Genomic DNA, 20,449 nt, shown 5'->3' on the forward strand with positions numbered 1-20,449 from the left:
CTCTTCCAAGCACTTAGTTCAGTACTTTGCAAATAGTAACTACTCAATAAATATGATTTAATGAATGAATGAACAATAATAATAGTATTTATAAAGCACTTGCTATTGGACAATCAGTCAATGGTTATTACTGAGCTCTTTCTTTATGCAGAACACTGTACTAAGGGCTTGGGAAAGAACAGTACAGTAGAATTGGTATATAGGATCCCTGCCAACAGGGAACTTACAGTCTAGAAGGGGAGATAGACATTGAAATAGATTACAGGTAGGGGAAATGATGAAGTTTAAGGATATAATAATAATTATTATAATAGTATTTGTTAGGCGCTTACTGTATTCCAGGCACTGTACTAAGTGCTTGGGTGGATACAAGCAAATCAGGTTGGACATAGTCACTTGGGGCTCACAGTCTCAATCCCCATTTTACACAAAGAGACACAGAAGTGAAGTGACTTGCCCAAGGCCACACAGCAGACAAGTAGTGGGGCCAGAATTAGAAACTATGACCTTCTGACTCCCAGGCCCATGCTCTATCCATTTTGCCATTAGTGATGTAGTTTTGGAATGATATAAATATCAAATACCTCAGGGGGACAGGTCCAAGTGCATGGATGACACGGAGGGAGGTGAGTAGGAAGAAATAAGGGCTTAGATGGGGAAGCTTTCTTGGAGTAATTGTGATTTTAGGAGGGCTTTTAAGGTGGGGAGAGTGGTGGTCTGTCAGATAAGAATGGAGAGGGCGTTCCAATCCAGAGGTTGGGCATGGGCAAGGGGTCAGCTGCAAGATAGATGAGATCGAAGTCCAGTGAATAGTTCAACATTAGAGGAGCAAAGTGAGCGTCTGGGTTGTCGTAGGAGATCAGCAAGGTAAGATAAGATGGGTTGAGCTGATTGAGTGCCGGGGAGTCAGAGGTCATGGGTTCGAATCCCAGCTCTGCCACTTGTCAGCTGTGTGACCTTGGGCAAGTCACTTCACTTCTCTGTGCCTTAGTTACCTCATCTGTAAAATGGGGATAAAGACTGTGAGCCCCAATTACCCTGTATCTACCCCAGTGCTTAGAACAGTGCTCTGCACAAAGTAAGCACTTAACAAATACCAACATTATTATTAAAGACAATGGTAAGGAGTTTCTGTTTGGTGTGGACATGAATGGGCAACCATTGGAGGTTCTGAAAGAGTAGAGAGACATGAACCTCCCAGGCATTTCCAGACTAAGCCCTTTATTTCCCCATCTGCCCTCCCTTCTGCATTGTCTAAGAACTTGGCTGCATACTCCGTGAACACTTTGATACTTACCCCAGCCCCAATGCTTATGTTAATATTTTTATTCTCTACTATTTTCCCCATCCCTAATCTATTTAATATCTGTCTCCCCCTGTAAGTTGTAAACTCCTTGTGGACAGGGATCACATCTATAAATTCTGTTGTATTTTCCCAAGAGCTGACTACAGTGCTTTGCACACAGTAAGGACTCAATAAATGTCATTGATTGATTCATTGATACACTGAATTTTTTTTAGAAATATGATCTGGACAGCAGAGGGCACTATGGACTGGAATAGAGAGAGACAGGAGGCAGGGAAGTCAGCAAGAAAGCTGATATAGTAATAATAATAATCATGATATTTATTAAGCACTTACTATGTGCCAAGCACAGTTCTAAGCCCTGGGGTAGATACAAGGTAATCAGGTTGGACACAATCTCTGTCCCATGTGGGGCTCAAAGTCTTAATCCCCCTTTTGCTGATGAGATGACTGAGGCACAGAGAAGTGAAGTGACTTGCCTAAGGTCACACAGCCAAGTGGCAGAGCTGGGATCAGAACCCATGACCTGCTGACTCCCATGCCCATGCTCTATCCACTACTCCATGCTGCTTCTCAAGAAGTCAAGGAGGGATAGATTTAGTGCTAAGTGCTTGGATCAGCATGGTAGCAACTTTGGATTCAATCGTATTTATTCATTCATTCAATCAATCATATTTATTGAGCGCTTACTGTGTGCAGAGCACTGAACTAAGTGCTGGGGAAGAACAACTCGGCAACAAATAGAGAGAAAAGGGTGGATTCTGGAGATAATGTAAAGGCAGAACTAACAGGATTTGGTAACAGATTGAAAATGCAGGTTTAATGAGAGAGATGAGGTGTGGATAATGCCAAAGGTTATGGACTTGTGAGAGATTCAGGCACTTAGTACAGTGCTCTGCACGTAGTAAGCGCTCAATAAATGCTATTGAATGAGTATTCATTCAGTCATATTTATTGACAGCTTACTGTGTGCAGAGCACTGTACTAAGTACTTGGGAAAGTACATTACAACAGTAAACAGTGATATTCCTTGCCCGCAATGAGCCTACAGTCTAGAGGAGAGATACGGAGAATCGTGGTGCTGTTTTCAGTCATGGGAAAGTAATAGAGAGGACCGGGTTTTGTTGGAAGTTGAAGAATTCTGTTTGGGACATGTGAAGTTTGAGGTGCCAGTGAGACATCCAAGTCGAGATATCCTGAAGGCAGGAAGAAATCCAAAGCTGCATGGAAGGAGAGAGGTAGATTTAGGAATCATCCTTATAGAGATGGTAGTTGAAACCATGGGAGTGAATGAGTTTTCCTAAAGGAGTGGGTGCAGATGGAGAATAGAAGGAGGGACAGAACTAAGCCTTGAGGAAGCAGGAGAGGACAGGGTCAGTGAAACCAAGGTTGGATAGTATTTCCAGGAGAAGTTGGTGCCCCAAATGTGCTAAATCCTGGTGTCTTGTCTTATGCCGTCGAATAGTTTCTGACCGATAGCGACACCACGGACACATCTCACCCAGAACGTCCCACTCTCCATCTGCAGTCGTTCGGGTAGTGTATCCATAGAGCTTTCTTGGTAAAAATACGGAACTGGTTTACCGTTGCCGCCTTCCATGCAATAAATTCGAATCTCTGCCCTTGACTCTCTCCCATGCTGCCGCTGCCCAGCATGGGTGAGTTTTGACTTGAGGCATATTGCCTTCCATTCGCTAGCCACTGCTCAAGCTAGGAATGGAATGGGTAGGTCTCTGCTTGACTCTCCCTCCCGAGGCCGAAACTGGTAGAGTACTGGAAACTCTCCAGGTGCGACCCTGAGAGGAGAAGGTCTTTAGGTAGATAAAAGAAAATCAGATCAAACACAGTCTCTGATTCATATATGGCTTAGAGATAAAGAGATAATAATAATAATGATTGTGGTATTTGTTAAGTACTTACTCTTTGCCAGGCACTGTACTAAGCACTGGGGTGTATACTAACTCTCTTCCCCTCTTCAAAGCTAACTTCCTCCAAGAGGTCTTCCCAGACTGAGCTCCCCCCTTTCCCTCTGCTCCCCCCTTCCCTCCCCCCCCTCTCTTCCCCCTTCACTTCCCCTCAGCACTGTGCTCATTTGTATAAATTATTTGTATATATTATTTATCACCCTATTTATTTTGTTAATGAGGTATTCATCCCCTTGATTCTATTTATCTTGATGATGTTGTCTTGTTTTTGTTTTGTTCTGTTTTGCTTTGCTGTCTGTCTCCCCCATTTAGACTGTGAGTCCGTCATTGGGCAGGGATTGTCTCTAGTGCCAAATTGTACGTTCCAAGTGCTTAGTACAGTGCTCTGCACATAGTAAGTGCTCAATAAATACTATTGAATGAATGAATACATGCCAGTTGGGTTGAACACAGTCCATGTCCCACGTGGGGCTCACAATCTCAATCCTTATTTTACAGATGAGGTAACAGGCACAGAGAAGTGAAGTGATTCTCCCAAGGTCACACAGCAGACAAGTAAAATGCATTTTTTAATTTTTTTATTTTATAGATGAGGAAACTGAGGCCCAAAGAGATTGTTACTTCCCCACGGCACCCAGAAAGCCAGTGGCAGAACTGGGACTAGAGCCCATGTCTCTTGACTCCCAGCCCCATCCTTTTTGTGACTCTCCTATCAAAAATAGCCAGTGTGCAGCTAGGGAGCAAAGAATTCCATATTTCCTGCTTATTCTGCTCTCTCTTCTGGAAGGGCCTTTGCAGCAGTTAGAGGAGCTAAGGAAGGAAAAAAAGACTTGTCAGTCTGATCCTTACTTCTGGAATTCCAGCTGTCTGTGGACCAGAAAGTTAATCCCAAATAGGGTGTCTTAGTGCAGGAATCACTGTTCCAGTTATCAACCAGAACAATAATGGTATGATTCAATTCAGGTGGCATGAATGTCAAAATGTTCCAGGGTCACCAACTGCTGAAACTACTTTTCAGAAACAATGTGACTAAAAATGACAAGTTTTCAAACTTGGTTACAGAATGATCAAAAGTTTTCTATGGGGGCAGGGAGGGGGCAGAGCTGTCAGCTGAGCTTGTGACAGACTCCATATCCAGGCACCTGCAGCTTTAAATCATCATCATCATCATCAATGAATTTTTTTTAAGGTATTGGTTAAGTGCTTATTATTTGTTGAGCACTGTACTAAGCACAGGGAGAGTTACAAGTTAATTAGGTTGGGCACAGTCCCTGTCCCTCATGGGGCTCACAGTCTCAGTAGGAGGGAGAACTGAGGCAGAGAGAGGTTAAGTGAGTTAAAGGTCACCCAGTAAGCAACTGGCTGAGCCAGAATTAGAACCCAGGTCCTCTGACTTCCAGGCCTGGCTCTTTCCATTAGGCCAAGCTTCTTCTCTACAATATAATAGTACAATATAACGGAATTGGCAGACATGTTCCCCGTGCACAACAAGTTTAGAGTCTAAACAGACCATTATTATATTTAAGTGCTTACTATCAAGCAGTGTTTTAAGTGCTAGGGAAGATACAAGTTTCCTATCCCAGATGGGGGTCACAGCCTATGTTAGAGGGAGGAGGATTTAATCCCCATTTTACAGATGAGGTAACTAAGGCACAGAGAAGTTAAGTGATTTGCCCAAGGTGTCACAGTAGACATGTGGAAGAGATGGGTTTACAACCCAGGTCCTCTGACTTCTAGGCCTGTGCTCTCTGCACTAGGCACCACTGCTTCTCTACAATATAACAGTAGGCTATAACAGAGTTGTCGGGCACGTTCCCTGTCCAATGAGCTGAGACTCTAGAGAGGTACACAAACATTAACATAAATGATAATTCCTAATTTAGAATTTAAAGATATGTACATAAATGCCCCCCACCCCCCAGGATCGCTCCTGGAGAGTTTCCAGTACTCTGCTAGTCTCAGCTACGGGAGGGAAAGTCAAGTAGAGGCCTGTCCACTCCATTCCTAGGTTAGGCAGTGGCTAGCGAGTGGATGGCAATCTGCTACAAGTCAAAACTCATCCTGCTGGGCAGCAGCAGCTTGGGAGAGAGTTGAGGGTGGAGATTCAAGTTCACTGCATGGAAGAAGGCAACGGTAAGCCTCTTCTGCATTTTTAACAAGAAAACTTCATTCAATCGTATTTATTGAGCACTTACTATGTGCAGAGCACTGTACTAAGGCCTTGAAATGTACAATTCGCCAACAGATAGTTACACTACCAGTACGATTGCAGATGGAAGTGAGGCATTTTGAGAGAGATGTGTCCATGGAGTCGCTATGGGTCAGAGATGACTCAACAGCATAAAACAAGACTTAAGTGCCACGGGGTTGAGGGTGGGGTGAATATCAAATGTCCAAGGATCACTGATCCAAGTGCAGAGATGATGTAGAAGGGAGAGGAGGTGGGGCTGGGGGATGCTGAGTGTGCCAGCTATGACAGCGATGCCCCTAGATTCCTCCTGCTGCTTCCCCAGTGTAGAAACCACCCACAAAAATATATCTGGGGCCTCTATTGACAGGTCCCATTTTAGGCCATTTTTACAGACTGTCTGCAAACGTACAGATGGTGGGCATCCACATCTGGTGTCTCAGTGAGCGGACGGAGAAGAGTCAGTGAGTCATTTTAACTGTAAATGGGCAATTTACTTTTTAATCAACCATGTGTTTTCTTTAGTCCCTAATAATTTATATTCTCTCATGAGGGACTGAATAATTCTCTTTTATATAAGGAATGACTTTATAAAATAGTGTCTAAGACTATGAACCCCTCTAATATCTTCTCAGAGCGTGAGACCCTTGAGGCAGGTGGCTCAGTGGAAAGAGCCTGGGCTTGGGAGTCAGAAGTCATGGGTTCTAATCCCAGCTCCGCCACTTGCCTGCTGTGTGACCTTTGGCAAGTCACATAACTTCTCTGTGCCTCAGTTCCCTCATCTATAAAATGGGGATTAAGACTGTGAGCCCCATGTGGGACAACCTGGTTACCTTGTATCTACCCCAGCGCTTAGAACAGTGCTTGGTACATAGCGCTTAACAAAGACCATCATTATTATTATGAGGGACAGGGTCCATTTCTTATTCCCACCTGCATAATCTCTCCTGATGCTTAGTACAGTTATCTGCAAACAGAAAGCACTTAATAAATACTGTTACAACTACTATGCCAAAGTGTACTGGCCTGCCTGGTCTATTTTGGGTAGTATCAGATTCATCCTAAAACCTTCTCAAACTTTTCCTTTCCAGCAGAAATTATTTGCTTTATTGGAAAAGAATACTTTGTTTTCCAAAATATGAATTTTCCCAATTTTCCAAAATATGGAATTTTCTTGAAGGTACACAAACATTGGGAAGGAAAGGATGGCAGATGAAGAGGAGAAGGGGTATATATGGAGGTAGCTTATTCTTGTCTTTCACTTTTGTTGCAAATGAAACAGTTGCTACCTGAGGTTTAGGTTTCTGGGCCCTGCAGCACAGATGTGGGAAATAATTTACAGTTTGGGGAGTACTGAGCTAACCTAGCTTAAACAGTTAGTTCAGCAGTTTCTCAATCTGTTGTCTCTTGACCCACTCCTCCTTGGACTCCTTAGACACACTTGCCCAAAGTCACACAACTGACAAGTGCCGGAGCCAGGATTGGAACCCATGACCTCTGACTCCCAAGCCCGTGCTCTTTCCACTGAGCCACGCTGCTTCTCTTTCATGCTTTATGCTGCTGCTTTTATGGGATTTAAGTGTTTACTATGTGCCAGGCACTGTACTAAGGGCTGAGATAGATGAAAGCTAAGAAGCTTTATCCATTAGGCCACGCTGCTTCTCATTTTAAGGCAGATTCTCCGACTCAGCTCTCACCTTGGAGGGCCTGGAAGGGCTGCCTGTTGCTGATTCCCCTTCCCTCCCAGGACTTTGAGGAAGTTTAGTAGTAGTAGCTTGTGGCAGTGCCCAATGACATAGTGGCAACGGGTCTTGTGGGTGTTTGGGGAGGGGTCCGCTTTGCCCCAGGGCCTGGGCAGTGGTTTGAAATAATAATAATAGTAATAATGTTGGTGTTTGTTAAGTGCTTACCATGTGCAGAGCACTGTTCTAAGCGCTGGGGTAGATACAGGGTGGTCAGGTGGTCCCACGTGAGGCTCACAGTTGATCCCCATTTTGCAGATGAGGTCACTGAGGCACGGAGAGGTTGAGTGACTCGCCCACAGTCTCACAACTGACAAGTGGTGGAGCTGGGAGTTGAACCCATGACCTCTGACTCTGAAGCCCGGACTCTTTCCACTGAGCCACGATGCCTCCCCCCACCTCCAGGGCTCTACAGAGAGGCAGCGTGGCTCAGTAGAAAGAGCCCGAGCTTGGGAGTCAGAGGTGGTGGGTTCTAATCCCGCCTCCGCTGCTTGCCAGCTGTGTGACTTTGGGCAAGTCACTTGACTTCTCTGTCCCTCAGTTCCCTCATCTGTAAAATGGGGATTAAAACTGTGAGCCCCATGTGGGACAACCTGATCGCCTGGTATCCCCCTAGCGCTTGGAACAGTGCTTTGCACATGGTAAGCACTTAACAAATACCATCATTATTACTATTATTACAGCCCCAGGCTGCTCACTCTGGGAGAGATCGGCAAAGCATCGTAGGCCATTTAACAGAGTTGGTATAGTATAGCACCTGGGTGAATTGGAAGAAGCAGGGTTGCTTAGTGGAAAGAATGTGGGCCTGGGAGTTAGAGAGACCTAGATTCTAATCCTGGCTCTTCCAGGTGATCTTGCTGGGTGATCTTGGGCAAGCCATTTGGCTTCTCTGTGACCTCGGTTTTCTAAACTCTAAAATGGGGATTAAATCCTACTCCCTCCTACTTAGACTGTGAGCCCCGTGTGAGGCTGTGTCCAACCTGATAAACTTGTATCTACCCCAGTGCTTAGAACAGTGCATGACACGTAGTAAGCACTTGAGAAATACCATAAGTCCATCCTCAGCAAACCAGGATCTTGGACTGAAAAAAAGACGTTGGCCACCTGATCCAAGAAGAACAAGAATAAATTGAGTGATTGATAAACCACTTGGTCTATCATGTTTCCTACCCATTCAACTTCAGAGAATATTGCTCCACAAAGCTGTAAGTCCCAGAGAAGTAGCATGGCCTAGTGGATAGAGCACAGGCTTGGGAGTCAGAAGGACCTGGGTTCTATTTCTGGCCCTGCCCTTTGTTTGCTGTGTAAACAAACTTCTCTTTTCTTCTCAAAGAAGCAGCGTGGCTCAGTGGAAAGAGCACGGGCTTTGGAGTCAGATGTCATGGGTTCAAATCTCAGCTCGGCCACTTGTCAGCTGTATGACTTTGGGCAAGTCACTTAACTTCTCGGTGCCTCAGTTACCTCATTTGTAAAATGGGGATTAAGACTGTGAGCCCCACGTGGGACAACCTGATTCCCCTGTGTCTACCCTAGTGCTTAGAACAGTGCTCGGCACATAGTAAGAGCTTAACAAATACCAACATTATTATTATTATTATTACACACCCTTTACAACCTCAAGTGAAGAATGAACTTCACAGAAGCACGCGTAATTGCATGGAATCAAAGCTCATTGAATCAGCTAGGTCATTAGCCTCACACTATTTAATTATAGCTACTCAGCAGAGAGAAATTGTCATCGCTCTCACCCCAAATCTGTAGCTGCGTTTTTCCTGAAGTATTCATGTTTTAGGTACGTTAGAACTAGAAAGGAAATGAAATGACACTCCAGTAAATAATCCTGGTGAAACAAGGCCCTATTTCATCCACCATGCTTTAATCTGTCTATTGTGTTCTTTTGATAGATACTGCAGAACACATTTGGAGAAATAGGATTAACCCTTGAGCTCTTTTGCATCAAATACGTTGGGCCGCTTGCATACTGAAATGGTTCCTTGCCGCGAGTGTTTTTCATTCTCTTATAATTGCTACTGTGAATGGAGTGCATGGATAGTTTTGACTAGCGATTCTCTATTTTTAACGGTCTTTTTCTGGGAGTATCATAGGGACAGGATAATGTGACATTAAAGATGTATGCCTTTGTAGGATGATTTTCTCCACGCAGTAGCAAATGGGTGAGGCCCCAGAATTGACCCCCCCAAGAATTTCATTTTCACCTTTACAACATGTTGGTTGTGACATTAGGATATGATGTCTTTTAGGGCCCTAGCTCTGATTACTAATTACAGTACCATATTTAATAGTAGTGATAATAATGGTATTTGTTAAGCACTTACTATGTGCAAAACACTGTTCTAAGCATTGGGGAGATACAAGGTGATCAGGTTGTCCCACATGAGGCTTACAGTTTTAATCCCCATTTTAAAGGTGAGGTAACTGAGGCACAGAGAAGTTAAGTGACTTGCCCAAAGTCACACAGCTGACAGTTGGTGGAGCTGGGATGAGAACCCTTGACCTCTGACTCCCAAGTCCATGCTCTTTTCCCTGAGCCAAGCTGCTTCTCAGTGTATTTCAATTACTCTCCCCACCTTCAAAGTCTTATTGAAGACACTTTTCCTCCAAGAGGTCGTGCCTGACAAAGCTCTCATTTCCTCTTTTCCCTTTCCCTTCTGCATCATCCTGCCACTTGGGTTTGCCCCCTTTATTCACTCTTCCCTCAGCCCCACAGTAATTATGTACATACCCGTAATTTAGGTATTTATATTAATGTCTGTCTCCCTCTATAGACTGTAAGGTCATTGTGGGCAGGGACTGTGTCTACCAACTCTGTTATACTGTTATACTCTCCCAAGTGTGAAGTACAGTGCTCTGCATAGAGTAAGTGCTCAATAAATATTAATGATTGACTGATTGATATTTTGACTTTCAGTTTTCAGGACTGAGGTCAGTTCTGTTGTAAATCAGTGGTCTGCCTGTGGTTGTATCTTGGGGTACATTTTTCCATGGATTTACATGTTGCAAAATGGGATCCATTTCAGAACCCCTGGACCACAAGAAAGCATTTCCTTACTATATATTGTAACATTGCACATCACTAAACTATTGTTTAATCTTAGTTAAAATATGTAAATACAAAACATAACAACAACTTAATTCACTCCAAAATATTTAAGCATAAAATATATAACAAAGTAAGCCCTAGAAGTCTCAGACCTAAAATGACAGTTTCACATCAGGAGGAGTCATAGAACTGACTTGGCAAAATACAGGCTCTTATTCCAGACTAGTCCGTCAGTCAGCCATATTTATTGAGTGCCTATTGTGGGCAGAGCACTGTGTTAAGCTCTTGGGAGAATACAATGTAACCATATAACAGAAACATTCCCTGCCACAACAAGCTTGCAGTCTAGAGGGAAGTCGGTGAATGATCACGGCATAGTTGTGTAGACCATGGGCTTCAGAGTCAGAAGGTCATGTGTTCTAAACTTGGCACCGTCACTTGTCTGCTCTGTGACCTTGGGCAAGTCATTTCACTTCTCTGTGCCTCAGTTACCTCACCTATAAAATGGGGATTGAGACTGTGAGCCCCAGAGGGGACAGGGAGTTTGTCCAACCTAATTTGCTTGTATCCACCCTAGGTCTTAGTACAGTGCTTGTCACATAGAAAGTGCTTAACAAATACCACAATTATTATCATTAGTATTATTATACTCACCCTCACTGCCCCCAGCCCCCACAATGGTCCAGATTGCTTTTCTCCTCATCCCCTTTGTGCTTCCTAAATTCTGAACTGTCCTGTGTGGTACAGTTTTTAACCTTTGGCACTAATCTAACTTTACCTGCCGCTGCTGCCCTTTCCCCCACCCCGTTCGCCAACCTGTGGCCCATTCATTCATTCGTATTCATAGAGCTCTTATGTCAGTTTCCCCATCGCATAAGAGCCACAGTCAATCAATGAATGAATCAGAAGTACTTATTGACCATTTACCATGTGTAGAACACTGTACTAAGCACTAGGGAGAGTACAATATGACAGAATTAGCAGACATGTTCCCTACCCATAATGAGCTTACAATCTAGAGGGGGAGACAGACAAGTGAATAAATAATTTGTAATAGATAATTTAAGATTATGTCATAAGTAGGGTTGGGGTGGGGTGAATATCAAGTGTCCTCAGGTACAGAAACGTCAGTGGATGGGGACAGGATGGGGAGGAAAGAGAGAGAGGCAGCTTGGGAGAAGGAACGCCCAATGTCATTCCACCCTACACTTCTGTCACAACATCTGTGGCCTTGGTCCTGGCCAGGACTTAGAAGTTGCAAGTCAACCCATGGAAGTTGCTGCAGAGAACTATCCTTCGGGTTTAGTGGAAGTTTTTGATCTAATGATTCATGAAATTATGTGCATAATTTATTAAACCTTCAGGATAATCCATTTGCCTTCTGTTTGTCATGCCCAAACACTTTACCATTGTAGGAATTTTGCTAATAAGGTGTCAGGAAAATGAAGTAAGTCATACTGAGGACCAACTCTTTTTCCCCACTGTGATTTTTATCGATGTTAGAGTTAATTCTCTATTATTTAGGGCTGAATTATTCAATTTTTTGTGCATTTTCCAAACCTTCTAAACCATATCCGATTAATCCTGTCTGACTGCGGTTGAGTAGGAAAGGAAAAGGAGCTGAAAATCAAACCTAGTCAGTGAGTAGGGTGGTTACTGATGGCAGCAAGCAATTCTGGGCACCCCTTTGTTCTTTTCCCCTACATTTTCATTTAAATAAATAATGAAATAATAGCACCATCACTGCAGAATTAATAGCAGTATTTGAGCCTGATGAAATTGATCTGTTGTCATTGTTCTCATTACTTATTAGCATTCACACATTCTATTTGAAATCCCAGTGCTCTTTTAAAATATTTTATCCTGCTCTCTTCCTTTGTCACGTGGAATGGGGGAAAAAAGGAACAAACAAACCTCTTACCAAGAAAGGTCCTGGAAAAGTAGGCATGAGTGATTTCTCAGACTCTGTTTTCCTTTCTTTATTTGGAGCTGGCAGCAGGCAGTGGCAAGGGAGACTGGAAATACCAAGATTTGGCTGCTAAATACATCTCTAACCTCCGAGATTTCATTTGGATAGATTAACCAAATCCAATACAGACAGAAATTAAGTAGTTGAAGTTCTTTAGGAAAATCTAGTTATAATAAGAGCTTAAATATTTCCTCATCAATTGAATTTTCAGTCCTGAGCTATACGTGCTTCAGAGTAGGCATTCAGTACATTCTTTTGATTGATTGACTGTATTGTTTTGGGCACTCAAAGATGTGGAGCTTAAGATGTTTTTGCATTGAACTTCTTATTATTGGCCGCGTGAGCTGTTTGTAAGTAGTGGTGGATCATGAGGAACAATTCAGATGCTCTCTACCAGCGGTCAGGAGATTAGGAAAAACAAAAAAAACAAACCGCAAAAAGGATTATAGTCTCAAGACTCAAGAAGCTTTTTTTTTTCCCCTATCCCAGTTAATCTTCTCAATTTTCTTTGACTACACTTTCCACTCTACCAAGATCTACCCTTCTTCCCCAGTAACCACCTATGTCAATTACCTCAGGAAAATGCCACAAACCGATATGGCCATGAAATTTAGCCTGACAAAGAATACATCTTTGAATTCCTTCAGAGTGCTGTTGCTGAGGCAACATGTGTATTTATCAAGAGCAAGATGACAGTTATAATCTGCAATTCCCTGTCAGCCATGCTGCAGGAACAAGCAAAGCCCAGGAGGACTTCATGGACATGAAAATAGTCATGTGGTTTTGATTAATCCTAAAATCTACCTAATGCTATTTCAAGTCTTGCTGTTAATAAATACCTGAAACAGGTAGAGCTGGAAGGTTGAGCAGGACTATCATCATAGTGTAGAAGTAGATGCATATAGAAAATAAGCAAAAAGCTCATGGGAGAAGAGGGAACTGAAAGAAAAACATGACGTTGACAAAGAATGAGTCGATAAGATTAGATACACTCAGGGAATGAACTTTCTTTGTAAGATTAAATACTCTTGCAGCTTGTTTTGGCACATAAGTAAGTACTTAACAGATCATCATCATAAAAGGGATGTATTGAGCTCTTACCATGTGCAGAGCACTGTACTAAGTGCTTGGGAGAGTCCAATATAACGGAGTTGATAGACATGTTTCCTGCCCACAACAAGTTTACAGTCTAGAGGGGAGGTAGATATTAATATAAATACCAATATGTACTTAGTATTATGAAATACTCTAAAAAAGCACTGCTAAACACTTAAAATACTCATTCATCTATGTCTTTTCCAGATGCTCTAGAAATGAGATTCTAGTTCCCCGGCTTAGCATGCTTTCCCATCAAAATGCAACAATCCACAAGTTTTCCCACGTTCAGTGCCCTCCAAAAGTCCCACCTCCTCACAGCAAACTTCCCCAACTAATCTCCCAGGATTCTAAGATACATAGCCCTAGTAGCCAACTCTAGTATTGGTGAACTTACTGATGCCCATCCTCAGCACTCCTTCATGTATGTTTGTCCAGTTGGCATTCAGTTATTTATTTTGACCATCAATCGGTGGTGTTTATTGAGTGCCTTCTATGTGCAGAGCTCTATCCTCAGAGCCTGAGAGAGTACAGTGCAACACAACAGAGTTGGTAGGCCAATTCTCTGTCCACCAGGATTTGTGTTTTTCCCCCCCTTTAGAGTGTAAGCTCCTTGTGGGTTGTGAATCTGCCACTTCTTCATTCTGAACTTCCTCTGCTCCTAGTATAGTGTACTAAATCAAATGGGTGTTCAATAAATACTATTACTACTTGTTAAATTCCTATTGTTATCACTAGAAGGCAAATCAGAAATTGGATGTTATAAATGTAACATCTTGGAGCATTCTTTGATCCTCATCCCTTCACATCATAATTATTACTTAATGCCTTAATCTGCACAAAGTAGACATTTGACAAATATTAATGAATTAACAAATGAATGATAGAAGAAAAATAACATACCCCACAGATTTACCTTTCAATTAGTATTCTCTGCATTTGTATGTCGGTTGCGCTTCTGAATTAAGCATCAGTTCAACCTCCAAGCTAAGGGGGAGCATTGCAGCATGTATTTATTCCTAAATGGGTATTTGTAGCTTGTTTCAGTACTTAAAAATGCATGAAGTTAAGCATTTTAGTGGGCCCAAGCTGTCCACGCCCTTACTTACATCACTGTGAACATCAAACAACCTTTTTTTTTTAATGATATTTGTTAAGCGCTTTACTCTGTGCCAGGCACTATACTAAGCAGTGCGGTAGATACAAGATAATCGGGTTAGACACAGTCTGTGTCCCACATGGGGCTCTAGGTCTTAGTCCCCATTTTACAAATGAGGCAACTGAGGCACAGAGTTAAGTGACTTGCCCAAGGTCACACAGCAGACAAGTGGCAGAGCCGGGATTGAAGCACATGTCCTCTGACTCCCAGGCCTGTGCTCTTGCCATTAGGCTACACTGCTTCTCTAACCCTTGTTGGAATCTATTTCTCCCACAAATATATATTTGCCCTTTAAATACAAAGAAATTATCCGTCAAGGTAAAGTTTGTTCATTCATTCATTCATTCAATCAGATTTATTGAGCATTTATTGTGTGCAGACCACTGTGCTAAGCACTTGGGAGAGTACAATACAACAATAAACAGACACATTTTCTGCCTACAAGTTCACCTATGAGTGCTTGTGTGGCTGAATAGGCAGGTGCAGGATCCACAGTCCAGCCACATTATACAGACAATTGCTCTGTGTTGTTTGGTTGTATTCAGTGCTCTTAGTGTCTGGTGCTGTTTTCCCTTGCCTTCTTGTTTCTCCCTCCAGGTGAAGCTTTGAATTAAGGAGATCCATTCACTATTTCATGTCAGGGTTCCATAAAGTTTTATCTTTAGCAATTGACTCTCAGTTTTCAGCTGGGAAATAGCACTGTCTGAGCCTTTGTTTGACCTTGTCCTTAAAATGCTCTCTGCCTTCCTTGCTTTGAGCTTCCCAATTTCAGCTCTGCACAGAGAAGCTGACTGTCATCCTCCTCACATGTCCTGCCCAAATTTCCTCACAAGATTGTCAACTCCCGCCTCTCCATCACCCCTAGTAGCCTGGAGAATGGAGTTGTAAGACCAAGTAGAATTTTATCAGAAGGAAAATTAGCCCCCATTTTTGACTTCCACACAAAGTTTCTCACAGTCTGGATTAGTTCTCTCTGCACTTCATTCATTCATTCATTCATTCAATAGTATTTATTGAGCGCTTACTATGTGCAGAGCACTGTACTAAGCGCTTGGGATGAACAAGTCGGCAACAGATAGAGACAGTCCCTGCCGTTTGACGGGCTTACAGTCTAATCGGGGGAGACGGACAGACAAGAACAATGGCAATAAACAGCGTCAAGGGGAAGAACATCTCGTAAAAACAATGGCAACTAAATAGAATCAAGGCGATGTACAATTCATTAACAAAATAAATAGGGTAACGAAAATATATACAGTTGAGCGGACGAGTACAGTGCTGGGGGGATGGGAAGGGAGAGGTGGAGGAGCAGAGGGAAAAGGGGAAAATGAGGCTTTAGCTGCGGAGAGGTAAAGGGGGGATGGCAGAGGGAGTAGAGGGGGAAGAGGAGCTCAGTCTGGGAACGCCTCTTGGAGGAGGTGATTTTTAAGTAGGGTTTTGAAGAGGGAAAGAGAATCACTTCAGCCCATTGTGGATGAGAACATTGTCTACTCTGTGCCTATTTTGGCACGTGGACAAAACTGGAGAGGAATGTTAAGGCAATGATGTGTTTATACTTGTTTAAGTCTCCCTTTATACAATTTTCATGTATTAAATGACGTGGAACACACATCTATTTTTTTTCTGATTTGCAAATCACAGAAGTGGCTTTCAAAGATCATTTGGTATCCTATCTGCCTTCAGGCAGAGCTTGCCTCTGCTCTGAAACCACCTCACAGAGATCTAATCAACACTCTTAAAGTTTTCTTATAAACTTTTCTTTTATTCCTTAAAATTAGCACATTTCTAATGCTCATTGGAGAAGAAAAATTCCTAGCTAGCCCCTGTAGTATTTAAATTTAAACAATATGTATGTAGAGCATAATCTGGCAATAACCCCTCTTCTTCAGATCCCCAAACCTCGGCCGCCATTTGAATGCCTTGAATTTAGAGCCAGGATTACTGTAGGGAAAAGAAAACACAGCTTGTTACATTTACTCTATAAATTGTGTTATTTAATGGCTTCTTTTTCTTAGAGTACTTAGATAAACAATATATTTAAGGAAAAATGACAGTGAGTGTCTTGGGAAATAAAAATAAATGAATAATTGAGGGCTGTATACTCTAAACTTTAACCTTCTCAGCCCAACCACTTCCAGTGTGGAGTATGGTGATTTGGACATGACTTGTTACCCCCTAAATCCATAGGTAAGGTATCAGGAATCAGGATCACCTAGGCATAGGCTGTCTGGGCTCAGAACTTAAAGCCAGGCTATCACCCTACAGCAGATGGTCCTCTCTTTCCATTTCATGGAGACCAGCTTTCACTGGGCAATTCATTATTTTCTACACTTGAAGCAGCTGTGGATTACTGTAATTAGAGAATTAATATGTCCCTGTCAATCCACTGTGAATCCTAATTCTAACTTTACATGTCTCTTTGGTACCTGGTTAATTTTCTCATGGTTATATGATTTCGCATTTACTGAAGACTTTGGAAAGTGAATGCTACTAAAGTTAGATATATTTGGGACACTGCCAATTGACTATTATTTGCAGATGTTAGTGACCAATTTGGTTTCAATCTTATAAACAACTTCTAAAATTGTGTTATTGAGGACTTTCTACAGTTTTATACATCACTACCCTAACCAAGATTTGGAAGGACAAGATTCCTAGATTTCTACTTTTTAGATTGCTCTTGGGAAAAACAGAGTGGTACTATGCTTCAGAAACTGATCATTTATTTGTCTTTATAGGTTTGATGTTATGATCATTTACTGTCCCTTCTTCCTATTAAGCAAAAATCACCTTCATTTATCCCTCTGAAAGTTGGTATGAATGAACTTCAGAGGTTTTCCCACCTCAGAATACTTTCTAAACATATACACCGTATAAAAATATGCCTTCAGTAATGATGAAAATAGGTATTGGGTTACATACCCACGAAACAAAAACTCCTCATTCTTGGCTTCAAGGCTGTCCATCACCTTGCCCCCTCCTACCTCACCTCCCTTCTCCCTTTCTACTGCCCACCCCGCACGCTCCGCTCCTCTGCCACTCTACCTCCTCACCATCCCCCATTCACGCCTATCCCACCGTCGACCTCTGGCCCACGTCCTCCCACTGTCCTGGAATGCCCTCCCTCCTCACCTCTGCCAAACTAACTCTCTTCCCCTCTTTAAAGCCCTACTGAGAGCTCACCTCCTCCAAGAGGCCTTCCCAGACTGAGCTTCCCCTTTTCCCTCTGCTCCCTCTGCTGCCTCTCTGCCCCCCACTTCACCTCCCTTCAGCCAAACCCCCTCCCCCCTTTCCCTCTGCTCCTCCCCCTCTCCCTTCCCCTCCCCTCAGCACTGGGCTCGTCCGCTCATTTGTCTATATTTTTATTACCCTATTTATTTTGTTAGTGAGATGTACATCCCCTTGATTCTATTTATTGCTATTGTTATTGTCTGTCTCCCCCGATTAGACTGTAAGCCCATCAGTGGGCAGGGATTGTCTCTTATCTGTTGCCGAATTGTACATTCCAAGTGCTTAGTACAGTGCTCTGCACATAGTAAACACTCAATAAATACTGTTGAATGAATGAATAAATTATGGATGTGTACGCAAGTGCTTTGGGATGGAGTGTGGAGTAATTAGCAAGTGCTTAAAGAGTACAGATCCAGTTATATAGGCCACCCAGAAGGGAGAAGGAGTAGAGGAAAAGAGGGCTTAGACGGGGAAGACCTCTTGGAGGAGATGTGATTTTAGTAAGGATTTGAAGCGGGGGAGACAAGTGGTCTGTGGGATAAGAAGGAAAGATGAAATCGATGGTCAGGGGCTTCAGTTTGATTTGGAGTGAAGTGGGCTGCCATTGGAGGTTTTTGAAAGTTGAGAAATGGAAGTGGAAATTTTAGAACAGTCAGCTCCAGAATGTAGTAGAACCAGAGGTGAGAGAGGTTGGAGGCAAGGAGACCAGTGAGGAGGCATTAGTCTAGTTAGGAGATAACAAGAGCTTGAAACAATCTATCAGTCAATGGTAGTTACTGAGCATTTACCATACTAAGCTCTTGGGAGGGTAAGTAGATAGACATGGTCCCTGCCCAAAGGAGCTTGCAGACTACGCAACTAAGATGGTGGTAGTTTGGGTAGAAAGGAACAGGTTGATATGGGAGTTATTAAGGAGGCAGTCCAGCAGGATTTACAACAGACTCAGTGTCAGGGTTAAAGGAGAGCAAGGGGTCCAAGATGACACTAAGGTTACAAACTTTTGTGACAGGGAGAAGGGGGAAGATGAGGAGTTCAGTTTTAGCCTTGTGGAGTTTGAGAGAACAGCTGCCAGCAGAGGGAGAAACAGAAAGATGAAACCCTGCATGGTGGGCAGGGAACGTGTTTACCAACTCTGTTGTATTATACTCTCCCAAGCACTCAAGTGCTCAGTAAACACTACTGATTGATTAATTAATGAAACTTGAACTGGGAGAGAATAGTCTCTTGGTTTGAGACCTGAGAGTTTAAGCTCCCCCAAAATGGATGAATAGATTCCTTGAGGCTCGAAAAGTGGACCCAAGGCAGGAAAGAATTAGAGATGCAAGATTTAGCCAGTATACAGATGGGGGACTTATGAGGGTACTAGGAGAGGGAGAGAATTTCATGAATTTTTAAACTCCCTGGTTTATGATCATTACAATCTCTGGGCCTGTGTGAACCAAATGGCAAGGCCTGGTCATTTCCAAGTGTCTTTGTGCTGAAAATTTGAAAGTGCTCTCAGATAATCATTCTCATAAAATCCAGAATCATCATTCTCATTTGACAGAAGGAGAAATGGGTCAGAGAATTTAGTAATTTGTTAATGACAGAAGCAGGATTTAAACTTCAGTTCCCTGACTCCCGATTCAGGGGTCTTGGTACGTTTGGCGGTTTCTTCTATAATGTTACCGGCTTGTTTTTAATTAGGACCACAAAGTCGCCAGAATAACAACCCGATATAAAGATTTGGCTGTTTCCATTCCACTTTGTGAATGAAGCAAATATGCCTAGAAGGTCAACCCTTGACCAACATGTCTGGAAAAAGCTCTGAATTCATAAGTCGTTTTGTAGGAACTTTACCAATTTAGGCAAAACCTACATTACTCAGCTGGTTGGCCTATGGTTTTATAGAATATAAAGACATTTGCTCTGTTGTATTTCTTCCCATTTAAAATTCACTAGAAATTTACCTCAGCAGAAGTAATAGAATGCTGTCATTATCCCTTAAAATTCACTCAAATTCAGTCCTTTAGACTGTGAGCTCATTGTGGGTAGGGATTGTCAGTCTTTTTTGCTGTATTGTACTTTCCCAAGTGTTTAGTACAGTTCTCTGCACACAGTAAGCGCTTAATAAATATGATTGAATGAATGAAAGTACATATTTTTCTCTGTTTTATCCTGAGACACCTCTTTTCCCTTTTGGGTTATTTTGGACTCATAGGTAACGGCTATTATTCAGGTGAAATCAGGTCACAGTTCAATCAGTATTTAAAATTGGTTTCCATATGCCTGGATAGAGGAAGTGAGTGTTCTGAAGTGTATTTTTCTGTTGTAAAATTTAGGTTATGAACTCTTCCTAGTTGGAGCAAATTTCACAACCATCCTTGCGTGGAGATTCCTGTCTAGGACCCATGTAATGTTATTCAAAAATCTGTCCTTGAAACAACAATTTAAGCCTGAAGGCCTGATTGACAGACTGCACTTACCGTAGTTCTGGCCAATTCCTCACCTGGCTAATATGAGAATACTGCCCTTTGGAGGTTGAGACAACTGTAAATGCATTCAGTAGAAAAGAACCAGTATTCCTATCTTGAATATGATAAAGACATGATGACTTGTTAACAAGGCACTTCACCTATAGTGGACCCCTGAAGGTTAATCCTTAGAGAGAATAAATTCTGGTCTGAGAGCCCTTCCAGTCACCTTGACAATCTACTACTAATAATAATAATTGTGGTATTTGTTAAGCGCTTACTAAGTGTCTGGCAGTGTCCTAAGTGCTGGAGTGGATACA

The 20,449-nt window shown here is 42.5% G+C and overlaps 1 protein-coding gene and 2 non-coding genes across 3 annotated transcripts in view; 2 read left to right on the forward strand and 1 right to left on the reverse strand.

The window, feature by feature from the left end:
* Positions 1 to 20,449, forward strand: part of PPM1L (protein phosphatase, Mg2+/Mn2+ dependent 1L) — a 336,062-nt gene that overhangs the window by 187,495 nt on the left and 128,118 nt on the right. The window lies entirely within an intron of this gene.
* On the reverse strand, positions 2,975 to 3,112 carry LOC114816851. Its single transcript, XR_003764660.1, has one exon. It is a non-coding gene; the product is annotated as a small nucleolar RNA SNORA7 (small nucleolar RNA).
* LOC114816597 lies at positions 5,144 to 5,281 on the forward strand. Its single transcript, XR_003764398.1, has one exon. It is a non-coding gene; the product is annotated as a small nucleolar RNA SNORA7 (small nucleolar RNA).

The sequence above is a fragment of the Ornithorhynchus anatinus genome, chromosome 1, assembly GCF_004115215.2.
Source record: "Ornithorhynchus anatinus isolate Pmale09 chromosome 1, mOrnAna1.pri.v4, whole genome shotgun sequence".
Lineage (NCBI taxonomy): Eukaryota > Metazoa > Chordata > Mammalia > Monotremata > Ornithorhynchidae > Ornithorhynchus > Ornithorhynchus anatinus.